Here is a 25,889-nt window from a genome sequence, read left to right on the forward strand (position 1 = left end):
CTTCTTGCTGTAAGAGGCCAGAAACTCATCACATAACGACGGATCCTCGGGAAGCAATGGAAAAGAAGTAGCCACAAAAGCAGCGAGTCCCGCCTTCGTGAGAGGCTCAAAAGTAAGTAGGGAAGAGTAATCCCTACTAACTAATGGGACGTATTGGATAGGGGGAGGAGCATGAGAAGGCACCATTCAGATGGTTACACACACACCACAAACACAGACAATCAAGGAGAATGCCTTCAAAGCAATAGACAAAAATCCAAGGATAAGAGAACAACCAAAACAATAAAACATGACTCAACCAACGAACCCCAAGCAATCCACAGCCTATAAAAAAGTCGACATGACCTCTAGACATATGCGACCGAAAGCTTCATGCTATGCAGCAGACAAACACCCAAATCCCCGTATCAGGCAATAAAAGAAAAAAACTACACACCGTACCCTGAACTGTAACAAAGACAGTAAACCAAATCATCACCACATCCGACACATATATCAAGACTACATCATTGATAAACCAGTGTGTGACCATGGAAATAATGCTAATGACTGTGCATACCCATCCCATGAAACGGTTCATTAAAAAGGGGAATTAAGTGCAGTGAGGGGGAATTAATTTAATGAAGGGTTTATTTTAATAAATTATTAAGAATGGGTGAAGTTTTATTAAGTGATAAACCTTAGCAAGAAAACGACGGTTCCTTCTTATAAATTTAAATACCAATTATTAGGTGAAAACGGTGCTTTAATTCGAATCCCGGACTTCGATACCCAGACTGGGTCTCTAAATGCAAGTTCATTGATTACAAATTAAGGTGATGTGGAGCGCTTTTTTGCCAGCGCGTGCTCTTGTGACGGCTGGTTTATTTTAATTAAAAATTAAAGTGCCTCTGTAGCGCACGTAGCGCGTGCTAAGTGAACGGCGGGTTTATTTTAATTTTAAAAAAATATGTGTGTGTAGCGCGAATGCGCGTGGAAACTGTGGGTGAATAAATAGTTCATTTTAACAATTAATTTGTGATTAAGGGGGAAATGAAAATAAATAAAGCACATAAAATAAATACCTGGAAGAGGTGTGTATGCAATGACCTGTAGGCGCACAGAAGAGTCCCCCAAAAGGAGTGAATCCAGGAAAAGAAAAGTAAAGACCACTGACGAAACAACAAAGAGAACACCTTAGTGGGATTGTTGATTTGAAATGAATTTTTAAGGTGTGATTATGGATGGGAGTGGGGTTATATGTTAGGTGTGTTTGTTTTGGTTTTAGTGTGGTTTCATTTATTTGTTTGTTTTTTTTTTAGTTGTTATTATTTAGGGTTTGTTTGTGTGTTTTTTTTTTGTTGTGTTTTTTTTTTTTGTTAAAGAAGAATAATAATAAAAGCAAGAGATATAGCACATGAATATGTGATGAAGGGAAAAAAATAAAAATTCAGCCATGGAGGAAATATCCACAATTTAGGGTATGAAAATAAGATGGGGATTTGTATGGTTAATTGTTATGTGTTGGTTTTTTTTAAAAAAAATAGGGGTTCCATGTATGAAAATATTTGAAAGTGAAAAATAAATGGAAAATGGTCAAGGGGGGTGAGGGGAATTTTTTTAGAATTTTTTAGATTTTAATTTTTTTTGTGGGTATTTTTTACTAATTTAAAATGATTTTTTGTTTGTTTTTTTAAAACTCTTTTTTTAAGGTAAATTTGAATAAATTGGAAAATATGGAATTTTTTGGAATTGTCTAATAGGAAATTTCAAGCTATAAAGATATATATATATATATATAATGGTGGAAAAAGATTTCAGTAATTTTTGATAAAATTTCAAAATGTTTGTCAAATTTGTTTATTATTATTTTTTAATTTTAAGTGTGTTTAATGGAGGTGTGGGTTTTTAAAAAAATGATATTCGGGATGTCAAAAAGGAATACCCGGACACACGTGACAACTGCGCGTGCACGAACCAGCACACACCACCTCACGGACAAATCCAAACGCGCGTCCCACACATGAACATCCGCTAACAGACACGCTCCCGCATTCACACACGCGAACAACCGCGAGGAGACACGATAAAACCCACCGCACGGATTGCGTTGTGAGAACCACGGGTGTTTGGGGTGTTGATGCGGGTGAGTTGACACGTGGGATTGCTACGGGGAGGGGTGAACCGGAGTGAGGGTAGGGAGGGTGTGCTTAGGAAGGGTGGTGGGAATGGAGATTTGGGTAGGGGTGTGTGAATAAATGGGGGGGATAGAAGGGTATGAATGGGGGTTTGGAGGTGGGAAGGTGTGTGTGTGGGAATGGGGGTGTGACTGGGGAGGGTATGTGTGTGGTGGGAAGGGGGGTTAGTGGGAGGGTGGGGTGGAATGGGTGGGAAGGGGGGGACCACGTGGTGGGCAGGAGCGTCGATGGCAAGCAGGAACGCCAACGGCGGGCAAGACGGCAGGTGGCGGGGCTCGGGCCACGGCTGGCAGGGTTGGAGGCGGCTGCAGAGAGGGCACCACGGGCGAGAGCAGGCGGGCAGCGCTGCGGCAAGGGGAGGAGGCGAGGCGGCGACTGCGAAGGACCAGGCGCTCTTCAAGGCGAGGAGTGGCGGCCGGGGCGTTGCTGGAGACTTCGATGGCGGCGACGGCTGCAACTTCCGCCGGCGGCGGTGGCGGTGCTGGGAGGGAGGCGCCGAGGGGTGAGAAGGGGGGTAAGAAGGGTGAAGGGAGGAGGAGATGACAAGGAGGGAGGAAGAGGGAGTGGGGGCGCCCGACGGGAGGGGTAGAAGGGGCGAGAAGGAGGGGAAGTACCCGGCGGGAGGGCAGAGGAGGTGGGAAGGAGGGGAAGAAAGAAACGAGGAAAGCGAAGGGAGGGGGTGGAGGAGATGGGGGGGAGGAGGAAGGAGGAAGGAGGAAGGAGGAAGGAGGAAGGAAGAAGGGGAAGGGAGGGAGAGTCAGGGAGAGAGAAAGAGGGGAGAGGAAGAAGAAGAGAGAGAGAGAGAAAGAGGGAAGAGAGGGGAGGGCAGTTGAGGGTCGGGGAGGGGAGAGAGGGTGGCCGTTTGGGGGAGGGGTAGTTTTTTTTTTAAATAAAAGAAATAAAGGAAGTAATTAAGTAATTAATGAATTAAAAAGGAAAAGGGAGACGCCCCTGTCCCGCGCGCATGCGCGGGGCAGGGGTAAAACAATTTGCGGTGACAGGAGTGAAAAGGCGTCGGGATGCAGGGACGGAGCATGCGGACACGACCGGGGCGCGTTAAAATGCGTAAATTAAAAAAGGGCGCGTTCACGCGCGGGATGGAGCGCGTAAAAACTCATAAAAATAAAGAAAAATTAATAACTCCCAATCCGAATGTCAAAACGAAAGGATGTAAAAATAAAAAGTGGGCAGGACGGCAGGCGAAAGATAGGGAAAATATACGACGGAGGTTCCGGGAGGGGTAAAGGGCGGTCATGTGCAAAAAACACAAAAAACGAACCAAAAAACGCAATTAAAAATTAATATCGGAAGATCCGTGCATCGGAATGAGGTGCAGAAAAAAGGAAAACTGTGCAGAAAGACGTGCCTGACAATCCTATCACATCAAAACATAATTCCGACTGAGATAAGACATGTTCACATAGAAAAAACCCAAAAAACAAACTCGAAAATGGGATCGGAAATTAATATTGGACGAACCATTCACCGGAATGACATGCAAGAAGAAGGAAAAATGTCTGAGGAAGGAGTGGCACAGGATGGTCATGTTAAACCGCAGCTCCGGTGGAAGAAGGAGGGGTTCACATGTGAAAGACTCCAAAAATACACCCGAAAACTCACGGAAAAAGTAATAAGTAAAAATCTGGAAGTCGAAAGAGGGGGGAGGAAAAAGGAAAAAGGTTGGGGAAGGCACAAGGGACACAGATGTCAAATCAAATTGGAATTCCAATGCAAACAGGGCAGGTTCACATGGAAAATTTTCAAAAAGACGCACGAAAAAGTCTTAAAAAACCGGAAAATTAATAGTGGATAAACCGTGCATCGAAAGGACTCGGAATAAAAAGAAAAAATATCAGGGGAAAAGTGGTTGTCAGGGCTATGATGTCAGATCACGGTTCCGAAGCAAAAAAAGCACGTTCACATGGAAAACCGGCTAATTTGTGCAAAATGCTTCAAAAATTAATAACGTGAAAATCGTGCACCCGAACAGGGGTAGGTAAAAAGGAAAAATGGTCCGGTCAAAGGGAGGAACAGGACTATAAGGTTGGATTGGGACTTCGGTGAACGTAGGGTGCAATCACATGGAAGGACAACAAAATCAGAAAAGGAAGGAAAACTGCAAGGGAACGGTCCCAAGGGTGGGTGGAACATAAACGGGTGGGTGGTAAGGGATCTCATTAGGGGAAAAGCAAGTCATGGCATACATGCATGAGCAGGTTAAGGCATATGCAGAAGGGTATGCAATGTAGACGCGCAGGGACGCGTCCCCACACTTAAGACCTCAATGGATAGGGTTAACCGAGCAACGGGGACCTAGGACCACGCCATAGACCATCCACTAACTTCCCCACACTTAAAACATGAACGTCACGGGGAAACGGAAGGTGTAGGGTTAGAAAAACTTGGCCCATTTTGTTGAGGATCAAGGTCAATTGTCGATGGCACTTCCTGTGTTGTTGTCGACTTCTGGAGGTACCAAGGCATCTTCTCGGCACACGTCCGTCATGGAAGGGACCACGCGGCAACACCCAAGGAGGTAGCTGATGGAAGGAATCGCAGGAAATTCGTCGATGATGAGGGATACTACACTCGACTCATAGTCACTCAAATGGAATGAAAGAACAGTCACTCGCCCCATGACTAATATCACTCGAGGAATAATGATTGAAACCCATATCTCGTACCCGATTGAGGAATCGACAAGGGGGGAATGGTGCAGAAGGAGTATGCCAAGGTGCACAGTTGATGGTGCATTAGTGCGTCCAACCCGTCTGGCATAGGTGCAAGAAGGAAGGCAAGGGAGCCTTATAGTGCAGTGTACAGAACAGGGTGATGTGTCTTGTGATGATGGCAAAGACCCATCCCGTGGGTGCACAGGGAAACGGGAACATACCTGACTCCAAGTGTCGTAACGTCCCTCAATCTCACCTCTCGGTAATTGATTGAAGAAACTCCAGCCACACTCAGCCCACCCGCTGTCTCACTCTCTGTTGATAGTTACAGGAGAGCAGCCTATTCCTGAAACCCGTTGATGTAATCCTCACGGTCACTTGTGCAAAGGTTGTATGCCTTGTGCGCATTTGATGGTGCAACTGTGCATCCTGCCCTGTGCCGGCATACGGTGCGAGAAGGAAGGCCAGGGAGCCTTATAGTGCAGTGCACAGAACAAATTGTGCTTTGTGCATTGAGAGGCCCATCCCGTGCGTGCAACACTTCATTCACACTTCTCACCTCTCATTTGATTTGAAGGGAAAAGACTGGTCTCTCAGCCCACCCTTTGTCTCACTCGTTATTGATAATTATAGAGGGCAACCATACTCACTTCCCCATCCGGTTAGGATGAAAGCTCACGTCACTCGATTGGTTGTCGATGAAGATTGCGTCATCAGTTGTTGAAGAGGCGTACCCAGGGAGGTAGCCATCAAATCGAACATTGTGTTGGATAGGAACATGGCATCTACTTAGAGGACAGTTAGACGCTCTGCAGAAAGACCCAGGACACAGCGTACCAAGGGAGGCAGCTTCGGAATTGGATCCTGAAAATTTCAAGTGATGAATCCACTTTCTGGACTGCTGGGTGTTGCCACCTTTTCCACAGCCAGCTTCTCGCCCAAGGGTGTTTACCACCTTTTCTTGGACGAGGCCTACTATGATAAGGAATTGCTTCCTTTTGTCCCATGACTGTTTTGTTTTGTTTTTTTTTTTTTTTCTCCCTATTCCCGAGGGTGTTTCCACCTTTTCTCGAAGAATAGGTCGGCATGACAGGGACCTAAGTCCTTTTCTCCCATGACCGGTATGTTTTCTTTTTTTTTTCTTTTTCTTTCGTTCTTTCTTTTTTTCTTTTTTCTTTTTCTCTTTGAATTGAGCAAGGGAATGGTAGAAAGACCATTGGTCAGAACCAACCTCGCCACTGTCGCTGGTGGAAAATAGAGGATAAGAGATCACGGCTGGAAGGTAGGGTTGAAAGGACAGAGGGTTCCATCCACCTCATCAGGAGTGGCTGAAGAACGGCTATCAGAAGTAGCATCATAAGAAGTACAGTGTCGCGCCAATGAGGGAAAGGATCAAGTGACCGTAATTGTCAAGATCCCCAAGGAGGGAAGTACTTCTTCAGGTGATATCCATTGATCAGGAAGGGATCATCAGAGGCATCAACGGTCTGCACTTAGACAGAGCCATTAGGGTTGACGGCAAGTACCTTATATGGGCCCATCCACCGTTGTTGGAGCTTGCCAGGAAACTTGCCAAATCGTGAATCATAGGCTAGGACCAAATCACCTTCTTTGAACTCATTGTGCTTGATGAAGCTGTCATGGTAAGCCTTACGTCGAGCTTGCGTGGCTTCCATGCACTGTAGAGCCATCCTACGAATTTCGTCCAAACATTCCAAGTGCAGGAGACGGCATTGCAGTGAATCATCGTCCCCCAAACGCTCTTTGATAGCCACTCTCAAAGAGGGTAGTTCCAGTTCAACAGGGAAGACAGCTTCTATACCATACACCAGCTGGAATGGTGTCTATCCTGTTGCTGCTTTATGAGAGGTTCTGTATGCCCAGAGGGTCTCTGTAAGTCGATCGTCCCAATCATGACGATGTGCGGCAATCGTTCTTGTCAGAATCGATCAGAGGATGCGATTGGTGACTTTGACTTGGTCGTTGGCTCTAGGGTAATAAGGAGTGGACTTGCGATGGCGGATCTTATACAACTCTGTCAACTCTTCCATGACTTTATTAAGGAAATGAGTGCCTCTGTCACTTACCAGCTCTAAGGGACTGCCAAAACGGGTAATGATATTCTCGTACATGAACAGGGCCACGCTGTTACCATCGTCCCGCTTTAGCGCTTTAGCTTCACACCACTTTGTAACATAATCCGTACATACGAGGATGTATCGGTTCTGTTTCCTTCTGGTAGGAGGATCGATCGGACCTACGAAGTCGATGCCCCACTTCTCAAAAGGCTTCAAAGGAAGGATAGGTTGCAGTGGCATGGCACTTGTCTTGGTGGGTTTCCCCATTCTCTGACAAGCATCACATCTTTTACAGTAATCATAGGCATCCTTGTGGATGGTAGGCCACCAATATCCTGCTAGTAGAGCCTTCCTGGCTATAGCTTCTCCTGCAAAGTGGCCTCCACATGGCTCGTCATGGCAAGCCTTCAGAACAATCCCAATCTCATTTCCTCCAACACATCTTCTGAGCACTTCATCTTTGCCTTTCTTGTACAGTGCGCCACCTAGCAAGGTGTAGGGGGCTGATTCTAGCATGAGCTTCTTCCTTTCCCGACTAGAAATACCAGGAGGATACTGTTGGGTTGCCAGCAGATTGGCAATGTTTGCATACCAGGGAGTTACAATTTCTACCAAGAATAGGGAAGCATCAGGGAGGTCTGGGTCATCCTGCTCCTCGTCTACAGTTTGTGGGATACGCGATAGATGATCAGCCAGAACATGGGAATGACCAGGCTTAGTAATCACCTCAAAGTCGAACTCCTGAAATAGAAGGAGCCATCTCATCATTCGTCCTTTCACATCTGATTTGTTCATCAGGAAGGATAGGGCCTCATGATCCACATAAAATTTAAAGTGGGTGGATAGGAGGTAGTGGCGAAACTTCTCTAGGGCAAACACCATTGCCAAGCACTCAAGCTCTATCACTATATAGTTCCATTCCCTATCAGTGACTTTTCGGCTTGCATAATAGATTGGTTGATCCAGCTTTGAGGAGCCCTTCTGGCATAGGACTGCACCTAAGCCTTCAATAGATGCATCAGTGTGTACATGAAACTCCTTCGTCCAATCAGGAGGTTGCAGAATGGGTGCCTCAATTAGACACTACTTCAGAGTGTGGAAGGCTTTGTCACATTCTTCCGTCCAAGTAAACTCTGCATATTTCCTCAGAAGCTTGTGCAAGGAGGTTGCCTTTGTTGCAAAATGAGCTATGAACCTTCTGTAGTAACCCACATGGCCTAAGAATCCCCTCAACTGTTTGAGGTTGGTAGGTGCTGTCAGAGCTACGATCTTTTCGATCTTTGTAGGGTCTGTTGATATCCCTTGTGCAGAGACAATGTGGCCCAACAGAACCCAAGAAGAGACCCCAAAGATGCATTCGTCGGGGTTGAGGGAAATCCCATACTCCAGGCATCGGTCAAAGCATTGTTCCAAGTGTTCCCAGTGTTCACGGATCAAACTATAGACATAGAAGTCATCCAAATATACCTCAATAAAGTCGTGCAGATGATTTTGAAATGCAGCCATCATGACTTGTTCGAAAGTAGCAGGGGCATTGCAGAGTCCAAATGGCATCACTCGGTAAGCATAGGTCCCCCATTCTGTGGTGAAGGTTGTTTTGGACTGGTCTTCTTCTGCTATCTACACTTGGTTGTATCGCTGAATCCATCCAAAAGGGAATAAAGCTCATGTCCTGCCACTGTGTCCAACAGTTGGTCTGTGAAAGAAATCGGGAAGTGATCCTTCTTTGTCTTGGAATTCAGCTTTCGGAAGTCCACACATATTCGCAATTTGCCATTCTTCTTGGGTACAACCACGATGGGTGAAACCCATTCACTATTTGCCACTGGATAGATGAACTCGGCTTCCAGAAGCTTCAGCAGCTCCGCTTTCACCAATGTGGAATAATTCGGGTTCATTCACCTCTGTCGTTGCCGTACTGGCTTGGCATCAGGCTCCAAGTCAATATGATGTTGACATATTGTGGGGTCAATCCCCTTTAGGTCTTTGTAGGACCACGCAAACACGTCCAAATTTTCTTTCAACAAGTTGTACAAGGTTGACAACTCCTCTTCTGGGAGACTGCTACCCACCTTCAAGTGGCGTTCAGTGCCTTCTGCATCCACAAAAGTTAACTGCCTTTCACCTTCTACTTCACGGATGAAGGTCCCACTGACTGCTTCTGGATACAGATCCGACTCCTTCAAGGGAGTGGTGTCCTCTTCTGATGTCCCACTAGAACCAACTTCTTCTTTTGGTGGAGACTTAGATTGCTCCTTAAGATGTTGAAATGGGATTAGAGCTATTTCGGGTTTGGTTTCAAAATTAATTACATCTTGGTTTGAATACTCCTCTTCTGAAGATGACACAGCCAAGAACGTCACATAACAGAGACCCTCTGATGCATGTTGGGTTTGTGGGACTGGTGCTCGTTGGCATGATGCATCATCATCATCTTTCTTCGGCAAGGATGGGTTAGGACGGCATGAGCCACTGCTGAAAGATGGCTTGTTCTTCTTAATCCATTTCTTATAAAGATTTTGCATGTAAGAAGATCCATTTACCAGACCAAATGGTACCATCACCATTCTGTCCCATAGCATGAGCTCATCTGCTTCTGAAGCTTCTGGAACTTCTTCTTCATATATATCCTCTTCAGGTGGGATAGACTCTTCCGTTTCACTTTCATAACCTTCTTCGTTCATATCATATCCATCCTCTTCTGTCTCTGCTTCTGCTTCTGTCTCTGTCTCTGCTTCTACTTCTGCTTCTGTCTCTGTCTCTGTAGGAGCTCTGTAAGAGAAGAACAGGTTTTCTATTTCATCTTATGCCTCTGTCTTGGCTTCTGCTTCTGTAGGCGCTCTGTAACAGAAGAACAGATTCTCTGTTTCCTTTTCCGCCTCTGTCTCTGTCTCTGCTATGGCCATGTAACAGGGAGAGCAGTACATCCATGCTTCTATCTCACTATCAGAAGTGATTTCAAAAGTCATTCCTGGTTCATGCAGGAAGTATTCACCCATTGATAATGGCTTTGCATCTTTTGGAAGTCGGCTTACAGTATCCACTGTTAAGGAACGTGCCACTGTTTTCTTGGGAAGGATCTATTTGACAGCATCTTCGTCTACTGATGTTCCATCCATAGCCTCATTAGGGGAGTCAGAAGATAATTCCAAGGAGGTGGATCCATGTCCTTTTTGAGAACCATACAGTTTCAGTACCACTTTGTTGGGTCCTCTACCCAAAGTCAAAGTTCCTTTGAACCAATCCGTCCTTGCTCAGGCTTCAAAAAGCCATGGTTTGCCTAGTAACAGAGGATAGGATGTACCGTAAGAGTTTGGCTTCACCACCAGATAGGTTAGCCAATAATCTTTTCCAGCCGCTGTAGTCTTCACATATGGGAGAATGCCCAAAGGCTTGATTCTACTCTGATCCGCCAGTCTGATGAGCCATTGGGTGGGTTGCACACCTTGTAGGCCTAGATCCTTCATTGTCACATCCGTCATAATATTCACTGATGAACCACCATCAATCACTGCATTTGCAACAAAACAGCCTTCTATCCACATGCTAGTCTCTGGAGTACCCGGATCTAGGAAAGCATTAGCCACATCCACTTCTTTTACAGGCTCTGGAGCCTTGTTGGACTTTGTTGCTGTTGAGGGAGCAATCCTTAAACCACGTCTTCTTGTCAGTATACTTTTGAACCTTTTTCAGCAACTGGGAGACAGCATCAATAATTGTCGCAATGTGAGGTTTGGTTTAAAGGTATCTAGATCTTTGACTAGATCGTATTCCTTAATAGGATCGACTGGCTTCTCTAACCGGTTAGGGAATGGGGCAACACCCATTTTCACTTTCCCTCTTTCTTCCAACAGGGGAATCATGGGAACTTCTTCTGCTACTTGCGGCACTTCCTCCTCTTCTGTATCCTGGACCTCTGGTCCTGTCTCTGTAACTCTCTGTGGCACTGTAGTGCTTTGTACGGCACTGTTAGGCTTTGTTCTGTTCTGTTCTTCTGGTGGAAGATTGAACTTCAATGTTCTGGCTGGAGGGTTATTTTCTTTCTGGATAGGTGGTTCCTTCTGCTTTGCACGCGTGATGGCAGCAACTTCCAATTCCACTAAATTGGAGGTAGGCTCTTGAGCCTTGGCTGAACTGTCAGTAGCACTGTTTTTCACTGGGGCTGGGCTTGGACAGTCTTTTGCAGCGTGGCCTTCTCCTTTGCATCGACTGCATAAGGGCTTGTAATCCACTGACCTTCTAGGATTTGGACAATTTAGTGAAATGTGTCCCTTTTCTCCACATCTATAACACTCCACTTCTGATCTCTGACCACCGCCAGAATGTCTTCCTCTGTAACTTTGAGAGGGAAATCTTCTGGGTCCGAAATTAGGACCAAACTCTCTAGGCTTTGGTCCAATATCTTGTGTTGTCATTTTGGATTCCAACAAGTTGAATATTGCGTCTTCTTCCTTCCTTCTCCTATCATGCATCTCCTTCAGAGAGCAAATGTTATCTGTATGGTTCTTCCGCAAACAGTAGGAACAGAAGGCCCCAGGAATAGTTGGTTTTCATGTACATTCAGTGGCTAAATGGCTTGCTTGATGACACTTACCACACCAAGTATTTGACCGCATCACATTTTGATGTTGGCAACTGAGTTGGATAAGTAATCATTCAAGCTTTCTCCTCCGGACGTACTGGCAGTAGGGTTTTGAGGAGTCTCTGTAATCACTGCATAAACGGGTTGGGCTGGTATAGAGGGGTCTCTGTTCTGATTCTGATTCAGAGCTCCTGTTTGAACTGTTGGTTGTTGGCTCCAGTTTGTAGGGTTCCACTGTTGCTGTTGATTTGGCATGGAGGAAATTGGTTGGGACCATTGTTGTTGTGGTTGAACCATCATTTGAGGCATTGATTGTGGCCACTATGGATTTGGTGCACTGTACTGTGATACTGGGGGCATCTGTTGGTAGGGATAGGGAACAGTCCCTGGAACTGCATTTGGTGGATACATCATTCCTGGCATCAGAGAAGGTAGGACTTCTCTTCCTGTATTCATCACTAATCTAGCTTCCACTTCATCGTACAGTCTTGCACCTTCTGTTGCAGCTTGCAGGGTGGCTGGTCTTTGCAGCTCCGCAAACTTACGGACTTCTGGTTGTAATCCTCTGAGAAACACCCCCTTTTGAATGCCATCATCTAGATTATGGTTAGTTCATCTCTTTAGGATGGATTTCATTCATGAGACATAAGCTTCTACTCTTTCTCCAGAAGACTGACTTAGGTTCATAAATTCCTATCGTATCCGCTCTTCAAAACCTTCACGCCTGAATTTAGTGAGGAAGGCCAACTTCAGGTCATCCCATGTGCCAAAAGTTCCTGCTGCTTGTCTTTCATACCACTGAAACGCCGCACCCTTGAAAGTGGCGGGAAATATTGCCAACCAATGCTCAGGGGTTCTGGCATTGTTAGCCACATATGCTACCATAAACTCTACTACATGAAGATCGGGGTCTTCATTGTACTCTCCCTTCAAAACTGGAAATGGGACTACATTCGTTGGCCTGTCATCAGTATTTCCAGGACGGATCTGGCTTGGAAGTGGACCTCCAGCAGGAGGAGGAAGGGCTTGATGTGCCATTGGGACTTCTGTAAACAGTTCTGCAAGGGCGTCAAAGGCGGCTTCTGCTGCGAACTCATTCTCGGCCTTGATTTTTGCTTTCTCTCTTGTCACGTACCTCTAGACTCATTCTAACGCTTGCCTCTTTATTGCGTCATTCATCAGGGGGTTGGTTCCACTATGTTGTTAGTGCTCCACAGAGGGTTAACAGAAGGCTTTAGTCTCTGGAGGACTCTCTTGCCAACATTTCTTCTACTTCTTTCTTTTCAATGTCCCTGAATTCTGCTTTCATTCCACTACACAGAGGAAGGTATTCAGTTCTGAAGGTGTCAAAATGCATACGTCTAAGCATTGTGGTGGTGCCATCATCATAGTAATGCCAACTTCTGATGGTTTCAACAGTGTATGTTGTGAAAAACACTCTGTCTACCAACTTCCAATGGGTTGCTAATTGAACAAACAGAAGATTATCAGTACACCAAGCATCCCATGTATCTTGCTGTTGAGCATCCACAAAAAAATTCCAACTCTTTTCCTTCTTGTCTCTGTGAACCTCCACAGACCAAGACTCCTGAAGCTTCTTCACAATCTCCCACTTGATGTTGTCTGGAAACTTCTCAATGAATGCCAAATCTTCCATGGATGGTCATTCTCTCAGTTTTTGCTCTTCAAGTGTGAAGCGTCCCCGCGAACAAATTTGAAGAAGAACCACCATCAGCTCTTTGAAAAACTTCATCTTCAATCTTCATTTTCTTTTCTTCAATCTTCTTTGAATTGGATCTCAAAATTGCAATGGGATAGGAAAGGAAAAAGCACACAAAAATACACACATAACTAGGACGGGGAGCCTAGGTCACAAACACTCCACAAGAAAATGTCACCAAGCACACAAAAGATACGGCTTTCAACCAACTTGCACACAAGAATCACTTCACACTAAGGATAGAAAGAAAAACAACCACACCATGAAGCTCAACAAATAAACCCAAAGAAGATATAACCTTGATGCACACCCTCACAAAAGATAAGTCAATTTAAAGCACTCCACCCGATTGTTTTGAAAGAGGAAAGGAGAGATAGGTTCAAAAAGAAAAGACAAACTAAATTGGATTCTAGTGTGTTTCGAAAGGTAATCTTGGCAAAGAAAGGCATTTGTAGGTAGGCATTGCATATGAATGGGTATTATAGGTATTTAAGTGTTTAGATTTTGATTTTTTTCCGTTTGGAAGGTTTCAAGATTTGAAAATTATAGGAATTAGAGAATATCAAAAGAAAGAGGATAATAGTGAATAACTGTTTGTGGCACTGCGTGGATGAAATTAAGAAAGAAGATGACGACAGTTGCTGCCGAGGACGACAAATAATGCCTTATGGATGATGGTGAGCAGGGCAAGGTGAGGATGCCATTATGACTATCGTAAAGATCTTCCTTGTCCACTTTGATGCAACCGATGCTCCCTCTCCCCCTCGGCTGCCCTGTGACTGCTGTTGCAGATTGGGTTTCTCAATCGCAAAGTTGTAGACAACCCCGTCATAAAATCCCCATCATCATCGCAGCCTTGCTCTCAATTGTACTGTTGTAGAAGCACAAATGTAGAGAGAGAGCGCCCTCGAGTGATTGACTTTGAGAATGTAGCTCTTGTCATCAAAGTTCTTTACTCAAAATGTGCCTTCTTGGAGATTTCATAGCCACCTCTTTCCCGGCCAGTGCACCAAATGAAGAGCACCCTGCCACGGCACAAATCGAACCACGAACCGGCTAAGAGAGGCTACAAATACATTGCTGGCCATGAAAACCTGCAAGAAAACTCTCCTTCTCACCAAGAACCATATCCTCAAAACACACAAGAGGAAGGCACACAAGAAATTGAGAAACCTGAACCATCCTCACCCTCTTCTTCTTCCTCACTCTCCATTAGATTTGGCAAAGGAGCACAAGAGAGAAAAGCAAGAACAAGAAAGATAAGAGTTGTGCCAAAATGAGAGAGGGAGAAATGAACCGTGAGAAGAGAAGATAAAGGAAGAGAGAGGGTGTAACCACCTCAACCTCCCACCTCCTCAAATCCCACGGATTCAACCACCTCCTTTTCCTTTCTTGAATTATAAAATTCAAATTTGCATACATTGGCTAAGGTCTAAAGACCTTTCAATTTTTGGAATGAGACAAAAGGTGTTTGACCTTTCCTTTTCCTTTCAACATTTTTTTAATGTGAGCCTTTTGGACTACACATTTTACATTGCTTCATATTTGAAATTTTAACAAAGAGGTACAATTGCAATGAGTCATTTTACAAAAAGTTGTTTCCATGTGAGCACATTTTTGTGCCTTTATTTGCACCGATTTCCCGGTTATCATGAGGATATCTTGATTCCTTAAGGGGGAGAGAATGTAATATATCAAATAAGATAAAAGCAAAAAAAATTCCCCCCCTCCTTCTCCCCCAGCCGACGTCATGCTGGAGGGGAAGAAGGACACGGAATGTAGCACGCTGGCACCCATGTAGGTGCTGGGGCCATGCGTGCTGCCGAGTAAGAGAGAGAGGATTCCCCCCTCCCCTCCTATTTAAACTAGGCCGGGAAGGTTGAAAAGGAGGACGAGAGGGTAGAAAAAAAGAAGGACGCTGCCAAGAATCCAATCGTCAGTTGCTGTCAAGGGAGGTCGCCACCAGGCTGAAGGCAAAGAGGTTCTGCGTGTCGCCACATTGAAGGGAGCCACCTCCCTCCTCGAGATAGCACGTTGACTCCTACCCCTTTTTTTTTCCCCAGAAGCTTCTAAGAAGATTCTTAGAAGCTTCTAAGAATCTCCTCCAAGCTCCCCCTTTCTGTGGGCTTGGAAATTTCCCTCCCTCGGGTTTAAAAAAAAAACCCTTAAGCCCATTTATTTTCACCCCCGTAATCATACACCTTCCCCCCTCCTAGTTTTAATCCTTTTTAAGGGCCTTTCACCCTCCCTCGTGTCCCCTTTTTACACACCCTTTTCCCCCCCGTGCTATAAGCCCCCTTTCACCCTTCACCTTTCCCCTTTTTCTTTTTCACTCCCCCCTCGTGTTACCCTTCATCTTTCCCCCCCTGGGTTTGAAACCCCTAAGCCCTTTTTCACCCCCCCCCCCCCCGGTGTCCTAAAACCCCTCGAGACCCCCTTCCTATACCTTTCACTCCCGTGTCCAAAGTTCTCCCAAGGCCTCTTCTTACGCCTTTTGGAACCACATATACACACACACCCTTTTCACTGGTATATATCCCTATAGGGCCTTTTCTTTAGGCTTTGTAAACCTTTCCCTCCAAAAGAAATTAAAAAATTAAAGGTCTTATTACCCCCTCCTCATGGTTAAACCCTCGATCGTTCCTTACCTTTCCAAAATACCCTTGAGACTTGGTTTTTCCCCTACTCGAAAAAGAGAAGAAGAGTATTGACGTGCAAGGAAGCGACGGTGGAATTCCGAAAAGGAGTTAAAGCTGCTTCCACATTCGAAGGACTACAACTGTGATGCCTCCTAAGAAAGTCCAAGGAGTAGCTGTAGGAGGGTCATCTCCCGGTATCCATGTGGATATCTCACCCCAAAACCAGGTTTTTCCTTCTTAATTTTATATCGGTTTTAATTCAATCATGCAAGATGAATTGTTAGGGATAAGATATATATTTTGTTCTAGTTATTTACGATGTAGGAATTTAATTTAATTAAACATGCAAAATAAATAAAGTATAAACATAGTTTTCCTTCAAAAAGTATTATGCATTGAAACGAATCATGAGCAAGATTATTTATCCACTAAAGTAGTATACTTCAGTTACGTCTGAAAGATATAAAACTACATCTTGCACTATTAACCCCTGTTCTTTTTATAACAAGTCATCATGGAAGGTGCGAATCATGAAAGGTTTCTTACGTTGCTTAAACTCTAGGAAGTTATCATTGCTAATTGCATAACTTAGCAAGGAAAAGATTGCTTATTTGGCATGAGTTTTTTTCGCAAGGAAAATGGAAGATTAATTGAATTTACCTAACCTCAAATCAATAAAGTTTAGGATTGAAAAATCAATTGACACATAGATAACAAATCGTGCGGAGGTGATCTCGATATTACCTTCTAAAAGTTAACCAAATTAATATAAACTTAGAAATACCTATGCTGCGAAATATTCATTGGGAATGATTTAAAATCCAAGAAATGTTTATACCTTAAATACTTGCCCACATTCCCTGATTGTAGGGTCAGTAAATCGTAAACGTAAAAGAACTAGGGTTTGCCCCAGAGTTTCTTAAAGGAAATAATAAAAGCTAGGAAACCCTAGGTCAGCTTAAAGAAACTGAAACGGATTGTTTCATCGCATAGTACGATGCAGGACTTGGGCAGCAAGTATGAAGTCATATGGTCTTGTGATTGATTCACAAGAAGAAAGGTTAAATACCCTCAACAAGGATGGCGGATCCTTACGCAAGTTATCTTGCAAAAGGATGTATTCTTTGATATCCTTCTAAGTAAGGAAGGTTAAAAACCGAAAACTAAAGTATCCAATGAACTTTAGGGTTGACCAAGTTGGGTTTATAGGGTATGCCCTAACCCAGAATATAAAGGATCTTGCCAAGCTGCAAGGCACCCCGGATCGAGTGCTAGATGCATTCAAAAGGAAAGATTCCTTCCTTAGTAGCTTGCCAACAATAAGATCGATCAATGGAAATGTTTCTGCTTGCTAGAGATTTTAGAGCACTGTTTGATTTATTAATTACAAATTAAATGAATATCTATACTTCAGGTTGAAGGCTTGAAGGGAGAGACAGCTTCAGTTACCCCTGATTGTTTGCCTGACCCTAACCAAGGGGGTTGTTGACCGCGCCCGAAATGTGGACCAAACCCGCCGCGAGAGGTCTCTCTGTTGAGCACTACTTGGAGCAAGAGGACTCTTGGGTACCAGGGCGGGCTCTGGCCATAAATCCCTCGCCTTCCAGGTCTTGCACAAGGCTAACGTGACTCGGGATTGGATCTTGAGGCCCGTATACTAGGCTACGGGCGGAAACTTGGAATAGTGATCCATGTGGATTGCTGGATAGCCTTGGGGCGGATTATGGACAAGCCTACCGGTGGAACTCCTTGTATTTCAAAGATAAATTTGGTGATATGTTAATAAAGAACTTGTCTGCTATTGTTTTTCTATGTCACGTGATAAGATTACGTGAAGGAACCAGTGCTTAACGGATTAATTAAAGAAGCTGGTTGTTACATGTCCAACTAATGTGTTAGATAATTACATAATTAAAACAAACTGAGGAAAGTGCAGAGGATGGGCCATGGGTCCATCATACGATTGGGTGGTCCCGGTTGGCCGGGAACTTTTCTCAAATCTCAAAGAACAGCAGGATGATCGTCAAAGGACACGAACAATGAAAGAGTTGACCTAGAGTTATGTCTTACCCGATTTACGCTGTTTTACGGGAATGGAATGGGACTATGCCTTATGGCAGAGAGGTTGAGCTTTGCATCCCTCTCGTTTTCCATTCTCCTTGAACCAAGTGCAGTGTGAATCCGCTTCGGACCTAGCGTTTCTGCGTAAAGTAGTTCGCTTCGGTCCGACGCTAGTTGTTGTTAGGTAATGACCAATCAGGAAAACCCTAATTCCGGTCGATCCTAAGTGGGAACGGCCAGAATACTTCCACTAAGTGGCAGATGCAAAAATCCCTAGATCGCAAATCCCGTAACATTCCATGGGAGTGCCGAGCGGAGCTTTCTAGACATCCTTTCCAATGGACTGCTAAGACGTGTCCTGGACGATACTAGTGGACACGTTACATCAAACCACTATCTTGACAAAACCATTCAAGAATCCCCATGAACTGCTACATACATTCCCTACTATATGTAAAGAAGACAACATCATCTGCATATAGAAGGAGTAAGATGGAAAACATACCAATCTGTGGGCTTTTGGCTTCCTCTTCATTCATAGCTGTGAGAAGTATTGTAATATTCCCGTTTAAAAAACATTTCTAGTCCGACTTTCCACACCCTGCGTGACACTCATGCAAAGGTTAATTCCGGCATCGGAGTTACAGGCAGTGCAATCTATAAACCATACTGAGGAATCATGACCTCTCCATTGGCAAATCGGGGCCGAGGTTAAAAACCCGCATAACCGCAGGTGAACACCCTCTTGGGAGGAGGGCAAGAGGATAATAATAGGATTATTGCAAAATTTTTTATTTACCTTCCCCAGCTGATGCGTGGTTGAGGGAAGGGGATGGGCCATTAACGGCAACCTGAGGAGGTGGGGGGGAGGATGCCATGCAAGGGGGCCACATAGGGGGGGGGAGGTCCCCTCTCCCCCATACTATAAATACACCCTTCCAAGGGGGTGAAAGAGAGAGGAAGGTGCCATATTGTGGAGGCATTGAAGCTACCATTGTGCTATGTGAAGGAGGAAGGAGCTGCCGTAGTCCGTGGAGCCGCCGTGCCGGAGGGAGTCGCCAATTCAGAACGCCACCGCTTGAGGCTTGAGGCCGCTGCTGCCATCGCCAAAAGCCGCCATCAAGCCTCTAGGTCGCCGTCTCCACGCTGCCATGTGCTGCCCAGAAGCTTCTTAGAAGCTTCTAAGGGGGCTTCTCTAAGCCCCCTTCCCGTGTATTTCCCACACAAGCCATATTAATCCCGGTTTTAAAGCCCCCCTTCCCATGGATTCCCGATAAAGCCCATTTTATCCTCGAAATTTAAGGCCCTTCATATTGGATCTCCGTAAGTTCATTTCACCCCCGGGATTTTCAAGTCCCCTTCCCATTGGATCCCCCTACAAAGTCCATTTACCCTGGATTTAAGCCCCCCTTCCCATTGAATCCTCAAAAGGGCCATTTTCACCCCCGGGCTTCGAAGAGGAAGCCTATAAGGCCTTCCTACCAAATATCCCTCAAGCCCTAGGCCCGGTTCCTTGTAGTGAAGAAGAGGGGTTTCCCTAAGCCCCTTCCCACTCGGTTTCCCCCATAAGCCCATTGAAGAGGATTTCCTTAAACCCCAGGATTTTGAAGAAATTAAGCATAAAGGCCTATCCACCAATCACCCATAAGGCCCTAGGATTGGGATATAGAGTTCCCTTTTTCCGCAAGGCCCACAAAACCCTTCCTAAACCTGGAATTTCAAGGTGAAGAATAGCTCTCAAGTCTTCATTGTCCAAGGGCGCTCACAAGAACCCTAAGGCCTTCCAAAGCCAAATTCCACAAGTCAGAACTTCGGTCAAGGAAGCCATACCTCAAAGGGAATTGCGCATACGAGGGAGACGGGCCAAGATCATAAGACTACGAGCCAAGGCAAGAAGTTCGAATCCACGAAGGCAAACCAGAGGTCAAATTCACGATGGCCCCTAAAAAGTCACAAGGCGCTGTTAAGCATTTTTTTGGAATTTGAAATCCCCTAGTCAAATTGTAGTTAGGTTTGATTTTTGCTAGCTTAGTTGTTTGTGTGATAGTTTGTTTTGTTGTTTGGTAATTTGATTTATTGTGATTGTTTAGCTTAGGATTTGTTTCTGTCATTTTGTTTGAATTGTTGAGTGTGGAACTTGATAGCCTTGGTCAAGCTTGGTATTTTTTTGAATAGGATAAAGCTTGTGTTTGTCAATAGCTACTGAACATTGAGGAGCTAGGTATGTTTTCTTATCGGGACTTTTGCACATCACGGGGATAATGGATTCACGAGCACTTCACATTGCACTTATTGATGCACTGCACTCAGGGGTCGTCTCCTGTCCTTATCAAATACTTCCATGCCATGGGTTGGGATTATGCACGTTTTGCACCATCATTGAGCACTAGCACGACATGAGGTCCGCTGCAACTATATGCAGTAAATTGTAGATGCACGTGCACATGAGAGAGCGCCTGTCATTGAGCACACACATTTCTTGCACGCACCATTTGGGATGTTCATCACAAAGCTAGGAACCTCTGGTTGAGAGTGTAAGGTGCATTGGTCAGAGCATAGAGAGAAACAATGATGAATTCCTTATTAGTGTTCATGCTTAGGGCCACCCATCTATGGTTGTCATCCTTTGAGTACCTTGTGCATAGGCCCTTGTTTTTTAGATGGATGCCTATAGCTACCTTCTCCCCACTCCATGCTTTGTGGTTAGTGAAAATTCACTCATGATCTTTAGAAACTGATTGTAGAATTTTCATTAGTTGCATACCTAATACATTTGGTTCCTACAAACAAATTATATCAAGCAAGGATTGGTTATTTTGTGTCTAATCTCTAATTTTCTTGGCTCTCAATGGGTGGGTTAACCCTTAAGTGGTATCTAATAAAAACTTAAAAGACTAAACCATCATTAACTTAGATTTTTTGGATTTTCCTTTTTTGACTTGTTCATTACCCTAGACAAAGGGATTGCTACCACTATGAACAATTTTGGAATGCCCTCTTTTAGAGCCTGATGTTGTTTCGTTATTTTTTATTGGGCTCTTAGAAAGAATAGGTTTAGCTAGGAACTCCTATGGCAAGGCTTCCTCTTTGACATTTGTGAGCTCTATATAATTTCTATGTTTGGGTAAGGCTAAGCCTTTGTTTGAGTTGTTTTCACTTGAGTTTCATTCACTAAAATCTCATCATCATCAAATCTAGAGAGGACGTCAATAGGATGATTAACATGGTCTCAAGGCAAAGGATTTGGATCCCTTGGATCAATTCAGTTGTCTAGGAGGTCCATCAATAACGTTTATTATTACTGGATTTCTTGTTTTTACCTTTTTCATTGGGATATAACTACTTGGAAACCATCTTTAGTTTTGGTATTGGCAGCTTGATTGGGAGTAGGAAGATATTTGGGTTTCATCTCAAGACAATCTTTGATGAAGTGCCCAACCTTTAAGCCTTTGAAACAAGAATTTGGTAGGTACTTGTAGACTACACGCTATTTTTTCAAGGACCTCCCTAAGGAATAAAAAATCAACAAGAAGTCATGTAGCTTTTGATCCAAGTCAATTTCTATCAAGACTTGAGGATGCCAATAAAGATTGAAGTTATTGCTTGGCCTCTGATGACCTAATAATTTTCCCAATGGGCTAACTAGGCCTTTAATGAAAGGCTAAAGATTATATGGAAGGTTAGGTAGCTCTATCCAAAGAGGAACCTTGGTGGGCTTGGGGCCTAAGAGGTCAAACTCTTTAGTCCATTTGAAGAGTATTAGAGGGGCATTTCTTAGAATCTATTACCCATAGCTTAAAATAGCAAAATCCATTTGCTCGTCTTCCAATAGAAAAATCATATAATTATTCAAGAGGTACTACATGGATTGGACCTTGCACCCTATTGATTCCTAGTTAGATTTAAGCCATGATTTAAGAAACTCAATTGACAGCCTTGGACCATGATAGAGAATGATTAGGGCATGAGAGACGAACACCTAGTTCCATGTAGAGAGCTTATCAACTAACTACAATATTAACAGGAATACCTGATTTGTCACCATTGGACTCATTGTTCCTGGGCTGGGGAGGAGCATGTGTGCTATTTTTGGCTTCTTTCTAAGGCTTCCCATCTCCTCTTTCTCCACTTTTATCACCTTGTTGTTGAGGAAGTTTGCCAAGAGATTGATTTTTATCCACTGTTCTTTTGTACAATGCTGGGAGGAGGGGTGTTTTGTTTGCTATCTAGGAGATTTTCCTCCTAGCTTTCCTTCAAGAGTTCCTTGATACCCTTCTTCAAGAGCCGCTGCTTGGTAAGCACCCCATTCTCATCCATTTTGTGACATTAAGTGATACTATCCATGTTGATTCACATTATGAATATTGGCTACTGGGGCTATTGTGAGATATTGCAATCTCGCAGAGTTGTTGGTCGTGTGTAGAGCATTCTTCAAAATAGCTCCATAGAAAGCTCGCAATCTCTCTGCTTGAAGGGACATGTCATAAGGTGGTAGCACCCCTTCTTCACTCAAATTAGTAGCAAAGAATGAGTCGAACTCTAAGATGTTAGACCTATATATAGCTCACCCTATCTAGACAATGTCTCACCCATATGTATGTAGATTGTGATCAATATGTTGAAGTCCTTGGGAGTGTACATGGTGTGTCTCTTCTCTCTCTCTTGCATTTCTACATATCTTCTCTCTCTACATCTCAACATGATATCAAAGCTATCGTGATCGATTACAACCAATTTCTTGAAGAAGATAATCAGGAAGTATACCTATGTAGTATCTCTTCAATTATTGATTCATGTCCTTTTCATGCTTAAATTTATGTTATGAATTTTAAGCATAGAAGAAGTTCACTCAATCATCATTGATCATCATTTAGATTGCATATATGTTGAATTGTAGATATGGCTTGCTTGGAAACCCCATAAGTTTTTATTTGGGAAAATCTTCAGGAAACGCCTTTCTAAAAAAACCAATTTTTGTGATGTCCTAGACTCATAAGCTTTCTTTCTAGCAAATCCATGCTCAATTTGGAGTTTTGTGTCAAAAGTTATGTCATTTCAAGTAAATTGGACTTGAAATAGGAAAATAAATAGGATAGACTTCTATGACAAATTTTTCACAATTACTCACTCTTGATTTTTTGCCAAAATTAGTTAAATCATTATCGATTCTTGGCCAAAAAGTAAAGCAATAACATTTTGATCATTGTTCATATTTCTCATCTCTGTTCAGCTGATTTATTCTCGCATATGTTGCATCTATTTTGGGTCATTTTATTATTGCCCACATTTCATCTATCTTCTATCTTTTTTTATTAATATGTTTGTTAAACTAAATATCTTTTTTACAGCATAGCTTCTTCATATGACTTGTTATGCTGCACTTTTGTCATCATTTCGTATATGGTGTGCAAATTCTGTGATCTCATATTATATGTATTCTCTAAACTAGATATGTCAAATTCTATCATCATCAATAGATTTCCTTCTAGACAATGTTTCATCCCTCACTTTCGAGGATAAGGATTTCTTGGATGGAAAGTAAAGATGCTACTAGTTCTTGAAGGTGACGACTTGCATGATATTGTTCTTAATAGTCATGAATGTCCACCTAAACCAATTGATTTGGCTCATGATAATACCCTTAAAACTAAAGGACCTATCTTTGAAGAATGCCAAAATGCTTATAACGAGTGGGTCAGATGCAACAAAGAAGCTCGTCAGTATATTCTTTCTACTCTTCAAGAATCTCTTATGCTTGATGTATGTCATCTTTCAATCTCACAAGCTATATGGTAGTATTTGACAACAAATTTTGAGAAGAAATCTATTACTGAAGTACTTTATCTTCGTAGTCAAATCACTAAGTTAAAATATAACATCAAAACTTCTATGACAACACATATCAAATCCTTCAAGAACATTATCAATCAGCTCGTTGATATGCTGGTGATACCATTTCACAAAAGTAATTGATTACACAGCTTCTTAACAATGTAAAGAATCATGCTTATGATAATATTGTTACCATGTTATCTAATAAAAATGGGATCAATTTTATCATGCCTGTATATATTTGATTAAATATTCACAATAACATGAATGACGACACACAAATCAAGAAATAATTATGATCTCACAAGAGGACACACTTAGAACAAATCAACCAAGCTTTACTTGCTTGAAGGTGTCCCTTTTGATGCTTTATACATAGGATTTGTCATGGTGGTAACTTCTCTCATCTCAATTTTCCTAATAGACATTGTTTTTATTGCAATAGAAATGGTTACACTACACATGATTGTTAGGAAAAACAACAAGATGTAGAACATGGTATTACAAATTAACAACCATGTTTATCCAGAGATTATTCTCATTGTGACTACTGCAAGAAGAGTGATCATCCAAACATCTATGTTTCAAGAGGTGTTTAAATTCAAATCGTAATAGAGCATATGCTACTAAACATGACAACACGACTGAAGAAGAAAATTCTATGAGTTATTCTATCTCTTCAGAAAGGATACTCCATGTTCGTGATGGATCTCTTTTTATTATTGATTTTGGTGATATGGAAAACATGGCATATCAGTCCCAATGGTTACATAATTATCATTCTAAATTGGTTTATCTTGATGATGGCACAGCTTGTCAAGTCAAAGGTATAGGTGATTTATATCTTGGTACTCTTTCTTCAACAAGAATTCTATGTGGAGTTTTACATATCCCAAATCTACAAAGGAATCTTCTTTTAGTTGCAAGACTTGTGGATCTTGGTCTCTTTGTGAGTTTTGACCATACCAAGTGTGGCATTGAGAAAGGTGGCCAAACCATAGTTGTTGCTCCTCGAAATGATAATCTTTTTTAGTTATCTTTAAATGAAGGTGTTGCAAATGTTGTTATAGCTCCTAGTGATCTTAACCACAAAATATGGCATTATCTCTTTGTTGACTCTGATTTTTCTAAGCTTGTCAATCTTTATTGGTGTGACCTTGTTCAAGTTATGGAATTCAAAGCTCGTCCTCACATGGGTATTTGTGAATATTGTACACTTGGAAAGCATTTTTGCAAATCCTTTTTCATTTTTGCCACAAATCATTCCAAATATTTGCTTGATCTTATTCACACTGATATTTGTGGATCTTTTCCTCCATCAAAATCTCAATATCAGTATTTCATGACTTTTATTGATGACTTCTCAAGATACACTAATGTTTTCCTCTTGCAACACAAATCAAAAGCTTTATTATCTTTTAAGAAATATCAAAAAGATGCAAAACTTCATATTGGTCATCACATCAAGAAACTCCGTAGTGATAATGGTGGAGAATACATTTCAATTTATTTTTATGATTATTGTAATAATCAGGGTATTCATCATGAATAGAAAGTTCTCTACTCTACTCAACAAAATGGTATTGCTAAATGTAAAGATAGGACTATCCTCAATGTCATCCGGTGTATGCTCATCCATTATGACTTATCTCTATGTTTTTGGACTAAAGTAGCCTTAACAATAGTATTTATGCAAAATAATCTTCCTACGACTGCTCCTTCTGGTAAAAATACTTACTATTACTCGGACAAGTGAAACTCATCTTGTTTTATATTTTCAAACCTTTGGATGTATTTCTTATATTCATGTATCGTATCCAAAGAGAAAAACAGAAAACTTGATCCTCTTGGTTTGAAATTTATTTTCATTGGATATTCAAAATTTTCTAAGTGTTGACTCTTGAAATGACTTGCTTTTTTGGCTAATTTTTGTTTTTGTGGACTAAATGGTTACTTTTTGATCGATTTTGTATATTGACTAGTCAATTTGGAAGTGTTCATGAGTGTTTTGGATAAGATTGAATAGGTTTGAAAAGGTCATGATAGTTTTAAGAGGAGATATGATGTTCTAACATGTTCTATTGATGTCCTAATAGTGTTTGATAGGTTCTCTTGAGCTTCTATTTTA

This window comes from Lygodium microphyllum, chromosome 13 (genome assembly GCF_053477565.2).
Source record: "Lygodium microphyllum isolate KBCC chromosome 13, Lygodium_microphyllum_v1.1.10, whole genome shotgun sequence".
Lineage (NCBI taxonomy): Eukaryota > Viridiplantae > Streptophyta > Polypodiopsida > Schizaeales > Lygodiaceae > Lygodium > Lygodium microphyllum.